We start from the raw sequence: 8305 nt of genomic DNA on the forward strand, positions 1-8305 counted from the left end.
ATGACAATGACGGTTATGACGCTGATTATTACCGTGAAAACAATATTATAATGATGATGATGATGATATGCAGTACGAACTATGCATGGTATCCGTTGGTGCTGACGTTGCCTGGTGAGACTTCGCCCTATTCGTTGCCAAGGGACATCGCTAACAAACACAGACAGACACCTAGGCAAACATATGCAGACGAACGCACAAAGAAACAGAGAAATTATGCAAACACATTACTTCAGAAAAAGAGAAATAGGCGAACTCAAGCAAGCAGATAGAGAAATTTTGCAAAGAGTCATTCAAACAGACAAGCCGGGAAAGATACACATTTTTTTACTCATTTACATAGACGTTTTTATTCTATCGTTGTTGCTACCAAAATATTATATTCAGAACAGGAGTAAAGTTAGGTAATGTCGTGGCTGTGTTTAAGAGAGAAAGTATTATTATGTAACTTAATTTAACCTGACAACTTGGCCTAACCTAACCCAGTTCAGTCTAACCTATCCTCACCACACCACACCTAACCACACCTCACCTCACCACACCACACCTAACCACACCTCACCCCACCACACCACACCACACCACACCACACCACACCACACCCAACCACACCACACCACACCTCACCTCACCACCACAGACCTCACCTCACCTCACCTAACCAACTACTATGCCCTCTGAAATGACCGTCGGTGGGTGCAGTGGAACGCATTTCAGTTTATACCGTAATAAAAAAGATGAACTTCGATACCGATCACGCAGTCCCAGATAGATAGATAGATAGATAGACTGAGAGGAGTATTTACATGAAAGTTCTTTAAAAATGTGGTATTTAATCTCCCCTAATCCGCTTAGATGAAGAGTGTGTGGTTGACGATAATATCCTCAGTTATTTTGTCATGACATTTAAAGTTTCCAGGTGAACAAAGAAACACCTGGACAGGTTGAGTTACAGACTGATAGAGTGATTGATAGATAGGTGGATGGATTTCGTACTTTACATAATAGATAATGATATGGTACCCTAGGGTGATTGATTATGATACGGTACCCTAATGATAGATAGGTATATATGCTACTTTACATAATAGATAATAATATGGTACCGTAGAGTGATAGATGGATGGATTGATGGACATGGTATTTTACATAATTGATCATGGGACCTAAGAGTAATAGATAAACAGATCGATAGATATATATAATACTTTACGTAATGGTTCATAATATGCTACCCTAATTGATAGATAGATGGGTAGATAGATAGATATGGTACTTCACATAATTGATCATAATATGGTACATTCCACAGTAAATCATAATATTCTACTTTTAAACCTTCTTCAGTCATCAAAATAACAAGTTACATATTTTTTACGTAATAATTTTATTTTCACATTTTGAAGTTAGCAGTTGAAAAATATAGACATAATAGATAGATAGATTAGTAGATAGATACATAGATTGGTAGGTAGACAAAGGTAAATAGATAGGTAGATAAAGTGATTGACTGGTAGATACATAGATAGATAGAAATGTAGGTAGACACAGCCTCATCAAAATCATTCTGCTTTAACTCTACTTTCACATATAATAATAATTTCATATATATATCAAGACTTCCATTTATTTCTTACCTCATTGTGGTGTTCCCAGGAGACTAGTGGTAAAATGTGGCGAATGTCGTATCCATGGTAACGTGACTGTTTATTTATTATTTATCGTATTACCTGAAAAATGCAGGAGGTAATTGCTTTATAATTATCAGCCTCAATTTATCTCGTTTTCTTTTTATTAGTTCCTGGTGGGAGTGGGTTGGGGGTTGTGGGGATGGTTTGGGAGTTGTGGGAGTGGGTTGGGGGTTGTGGGAGTGGGTTGGGGGTTGTGGGAGTGGGTTGGGGGGTTGTGGGTGTGGGTTGGGGATTGTGAGAGTGGGTTGGGGGTTGTGGGAGTGGGTTGGGGGTTGTAGGAGTGGGTTGGGGGTTGTGGGAGTGGGTTGGGGGTTGTAGGAGTGGGTTGGGGGGTGTGGGCTTCTCTACACCTCCGCACATTCAGTTTTAGCAATACAGTATAGCCTTAACTCTTCAATCCCATGACGTTTTTGTATAATGGTATTTATTGACAGTTTTATCCAGTCATGGGAACTTTGAACTGGAGGGATCAGACAGCCTTCACTGACGCCATCACAAATACAGTTGCACCCTAAGTTGAATAGAATCATCTGGTACTACCAAGAGTAGAATGAACGCTCTCAATCCGATGACGTATTTTACGCAAAGTATCTTGCTACTATCGTACAAGTTTTATCAGCTCTCTAGAGGTTTTCCAACTGGGGGTTTGATATAGCCTTCAGTGACTTTCACCACAAGGCCACTGTACAATATTTTTACTCTGTCTGCCCTGGGTATGCGGCCTGGCATGTGTCCGGCTCAGGGAAGATGGACGCCCCTGCCCTGCATAGTCCCGGGTCACCCTTGGGCAAGGTGTAGCACCCGTTAGCCCACCAAATGGTAGTAGGTGGATGGTTACCATCGTCCCGGGAGGTACTACCATGGGAGTCAAGTGGTAACTGGCCTTGCATTGTATTCGCAGGGGTCAACTCAACCACATTCACCAACTAGTCAAAATCCAGGCTGAGACTGCTACTCATACATATCTCTTATACACAGCTTGCCCTCTTGGGGGTTATGCCTCCTCCATTTTCCCTGCACCTCGCCATGGGGAAGGACCCTGTTCCCACCCTGGCGAGACGCTGTCCTGCACAGGAAAGCAGTTGCTTGCCTGTGGTCGATGGGCCTGCTCACCCAGACAGTCAGGGGTAGAGTAACAACAACACTAACTTGGACTACAGTTGACATCATTTCATCTTGAATGCTGAGTTGTAACAATAGTTTAACACTGGAATATGATGCCAGTCATGAAAAACTATTGTGGAACTGTTTTAAAGTCACTGTATTGTCTTACTGCCTGTGAGATTCATTAAATAAACTGCATAACGTGAAAAGACTGCTGCGAGAATACACCATTTAAAATACGTCATGGGAGTGAAGGGGTTACGAGTACGACTTGTGGTTGTACGGGATAATTTCTGCGCTGATCGAGCACTTGAAGGATATTTCGTGTCTGTCAGAGAAGGGGTGAGGAAGGGATGGGGAGTGGAATAGGGGAAGGGTGAAAGGGAATGTGTGTGTGTGTGTGTGTGTGTGTGTGTGTGTGTGTGTGTGTGAAAGTGTTGTGAGGGAGGGTGAGTCAGTGAGAATTTGAGTGGGTGTAAGTGAGAGGGAGAGAGAGAATATGAATGAGAAGTTTTATTATATGAGTGAAGGAGAAAAAACTAGTATGTGAGTGTGAGGGGAAGAGTGAATGATGAATAAAGACAGTACAAGTATGAATGAGAAAGTGTGAGTATGTGTGAAGGAGGGAGGCTGAGTAAAGTGCGTGGTGTAAGTTAGTGATTGTGAGACGAGAAATGCGTGCGTGAAGCAGGAAGTGTGTGTGAGAAGGTAGGAATGAATGACAAGAGTGAGTACAGAAGTTTGGATGTGTGAGAAAATGAGTGTGAGGGAGTGAGAGCTAGAGTGAGTGGTGGAGAGTGCGTGAGAGGACACCCTGTCGAGCACACACCTTAACACACACTGCCACTACCACCACCCACCCACCACACCACCCTCACCCCACCACCACCACCACCCATCACACTCGTTGCCAGCGCTACCACACACACACACACACACACACACACACACACACACACACACACGTTCACATAGATACTTTGCCTTCTTTCCACAGTGGATGATTAGTGTAAGAATGTGTAATAACTGTATACATACACACACACACACACACACACACACACACACACACACACACACGTTCACATAGATACTTTGCCTTCTTTCCACAGTGGATGATTAGTGTAAGAATGTGTAATAACTGTATACACACACACACACACACACACACACACACACACACACACACACACACACACACACACACACACACACACACACACACACACACACACACACACACACACACACACACACACACACACACACACACACACACACACACACATTACGGAATTAACAGAGGCAGATTAGACATTATTAGGCCATTAATTTTCCTTGAGCATCATCTTTAAAAATTTACCATTGCACCCTGTTTATTTTTTTTTATTTATTTATTTTTTTATTTATGATCACCTTACTTAAATGTTAATAGAGGGTGTTATAAGATTCTGAAGCAAATGCAGGCTCGTACCCAGACTTTTCGAAGGGCTGGGAGGGTGTCGTTTTCTGCTGAATCTGGACTTGCATGGCAGCCAGCTGGTCAAGGGTGTGCTACATGCCTGCTATGGGGGTCTGGGTGTATGTATAAGCGACGTTGAGAAGCAGCACAAAACTTCTGAACAACGAACGGACAGTGACTCTTTTTGCACTGATATTAAAAAAAAAAAAAAACGACCGTGAGACAGTGAACCTTTAGGCAGGTGGAGGGGGGAGGGCGTCTGATCCTCTCGCCCCCTCCTCTCTCGGCTACGGGCCTGAAATGCGTATAGTTTGCGGTTAAACTTTTACTTAGTGAAACGCGAAGGTAAATACCGTAGACTTTTCATAGTTGATGCTGTCAGCTGGTTCAGTACGATTACTTTACTATTACTGCTACTACCACTACCACCTACGATCTGTTAACCCTTCAGTCCGTTGATATTTTTAATTCTACCTCTACCATCTGACTTTATTCGCCTCATGGAAGACCTATATTAGTGGAAGGGTTAATGAAGGCTATATGAGATTCTTCAGGTCGGAAAGTCCCCCCTAAGCTGATTCACATCGGAAGGAGAGAGCAAGAATAAATTTTGAGGTACTTGGGGTGAAGGGTTTGGTGGTTTTAGATGGGTCTCCAGTTTGTTTGACGTAATGAGGTACTTGATGTGTTTTTTGTTATGTTTAGAGATCAGAATTTGAGATTATTTTGCGAAAAGTCTGGATGGTTTAAAGCAACCAAAATTTGACTTGTTTTGAGGTGAGAGTGGAGGCATAATATCATGTTTTATTTACACACAGAGGGTATTGACGTCACTTACCTAACAATGACGTCAGCTACCAATAACATGATGACGTCACTATATCAGCCAATTAACGCTTGAGATCTTGTGAGCATTTTGTATTTCCACTGTATTGAGAGTTTTTGTGTTTTGTAGTTTGTTGAGCGCACACACACACACACACACACACACACACACACACACACACACACACACACACACACAAAGAGCTTCCGAATGCACGTCATATTGGAAACCTTGCATGCACAGTTATTGACGCAGTTTGATTATTGACTATTGCATTTCCTTCGTCCTCAGACTCTTCTACAGGCGATTTTGCAGGGTATACTTTCACTACAGTTAGTCTATGTATTATGAACTATATTATCCTCAGCTGTTTTTTAGTAGTAAATGATAAAGTTCAATATAGTGGTGATAAGTGTTGATATGCTGGGAGTTAAGTTAGTTTCCCCGAGATTTATATTGTGAGCTAACGTTTTCTTTATATCTTGACCATAAAGAATGAATATTTAGGTTAATCTTAGTATGGTTATGCAAACGTCTGTTTGTTCCTTATCCCCGGAAATGAGGATAATGGACTGCAGGAGGAGAGGAACTTAAGCTTGCAATGCACCGGGTTCACATTCAGCTTAGCCTGGGGTTGCAGCCACTACTACTACTACTATTACCACCACTACTACTACTACTACTATTACTAGTACTACTACCACTACTACTACTACTACTACTCTACTACTACTACCACCACCACCACTACTACTACTATACTACCACGACTACTTTCCATTGCCACTACTACACTACTGCCACCACTACTGTTACTACACTATCACTACTACTTCTGCACTACTACTATTATGCTGCCACCACTACACTATTGCTACTACTACTACCACCCCTTTTCGCGTTGGCATCGATATACCCGGTCGTCTCCACTGCTTGGTTAAACAAACGTCCCTCGGCTCCCTTCCTTTTCCCCGCAAGGAGGATGGTGGACTGTAGGAGGACAACTTCAGCCTGCAGTCCATCGAGCTCACGTTCAGATTGGCCTAGGGTTGCAACTACAAAATTATTCTGCGTTGAAGAGGGATGTTTATAAAAAGCATGATAACAGTTTGGTCAGCTGTGTTTATTTCTACATTGTGTGTGTGTGTGTGTGTGTGTGTGTGTGTGTGTGAATGGGGCTGTATATTAAAATCCCCATAACATTTTAGTCAGCCGTGTCTATTTCTGCAAAGTTTCTGATAGTAATAGGGATGTTTATTGAGAGTACCAAAGTCTAACCAGCTGTGTTTACTTCTTTACAAACAAGGGTATGGTATGAACAGGAGAGCTCATGAAAAGAACCCTAGCAGTTTAATCGGCTGTTTATGTTTTGTGTGTGTGTGTGTGAAAGGAAGTTCATTTAAAAATACTGCAACACGAGTCAGCTACGATATGTTTATTTTGTTTATTTATGTTTATTTCTGCAAACAGGGTAATTTTTATTTTGTCTGGGAAATTTTATTAAAAGTATCCTAATAAAGTACACTAGCCAGCTGTATTTATATCTTTACAAGCAGGGTAATTTTGTGTGTGTGTGTGTGTGATACAGAAACCCTTTTAGTACAAGACTTCCCAGATTAAATCTCTCTCTCTCTCTCTCTCTCTCTCTCTCACACACACACACACATACACATACATTAACAAACCCTTTCAGCACGACAGCCTTCCCAAATTCATTATATATATTAGCTTAGTACCAACAAGAATAAACTTTTAAAATACCACTCATGTAAAGGATTGTGGCCTGTGCTTATCTGGACGTGGACTCGGTGGACTGCAGGCTGAAGTTCCCCTCCTCCCTCACCATCATCCTTTCAGGGGATAGGGGGAGAGTTGAGGGATGTTTTGTAATCTTTAAGAGGGATAGGGATCAAGCTGAGGGATGTTTGAATAACCGAACAACCAGGATATATTAGTGCCACCACGTGAAGGCGTCCCTCTCCATCACCATTCCAAGGGGTTAAATCAGTCAGTTAAATGTGCTAGGGGTTACAAGATCTAGGGGGGAAAAGGTTTGAGAATGCTACCGACATAGATTCAAAAACCCTAAACTACCACACCAAGTCACCTCCATGTACACCACTTGGTTTTTTATATATTTACTTTATTTATTTATTTTTTTTTTTTACAGAGGATGAACAGAGGAGGGAAAAACACAGAAAAAAAGTTATGACACAGAAGTTCCAGTAATGTTAAAAGTAATGCTACCAGTTAAACGACACACCCTCACAATTCACTATGATAAAATTATTAAGTTCTTTGAAGGTAAAACGGTACTCAGTTTAACAATGTGTCCAAATCACTTAATTATGATAGGCGAGTTTCAGGATTGTACATAGGCAACCCACTTCGCCGACCATTCTTTCACCAGTCACTGATCCATATATTTTTTTTTTTTTTAACCTGTTAGCTTTTTTATAAACAATTTTCGCCTTCGTTTCCATTTGGTAACGTTAGTAGATCTCTAGATGTTACATTACATAACTAAGTGAAACAAGTTATTTTTTCATGTCTTACTTGTCACTTTTAAATGAAATAACTACTAAATAAATATTTTTTTCTGACTCGTAAAACAGTTCCTTAGTTATAGCCTTTCCTGCAGCAAATTCGCTAAAGGTCCAATGGACCAGTTGCTGTTTACATTCCTTTCGACCCCTTTATACAAACATGCTTGGTACATGTTATTAATGGTGCTAAAATTATTATTATTATTATTATTATTATTATTAATTATTATTACTATTATTATCTATTAAAGTGTTTACCAATGTAAGAATTAATGATAAAATTGACACGATACCCTTTTTACTCTAACTTGGCCTAAAATTGCCTTCCCCACCTTGAATGCCCAGAATATGATACTGGTCATGGAGCATTATGGAGAAGATGTAGAGCCGTAGTATTGTCATTTTCTGCCATTGATCTATGTGAACTAAGCTGAAAAGAAAATCTGAGCCAAGTGAAAATAAAAGAACTGAAGCACTGATAACATATATACCGTATTAATCTGAAGCATCATTATCTACGCTGATTTGCGGAGGGTAAACACTTGTCACCCAGGGCAAGATAGACCATAGATACAGTAACCAGGGACCCTTGACCTTTCGTAGATAACTTTGACCTCCAGGCATACGTAACAGTTTGTCAGTTAAAGTCACATATGATAAGGTTTTATTTATTTCA

The sequence above is a fragment of the Coenobita brevimanus genome, chromosome 69 (assembly GCF_032717465.1).
Source record: "Coenobita brevimanus isolate Jiangsu-jjx chromosome 69, ASM3271746v2, whole genome shotgun sequence".
Lineage (NCBI taxonomy): Eukaryota > Metazoa > Arthropoda > Malacostraca > Decapoda > Coenobitidae > Coenobita > Coenobita brevimanus.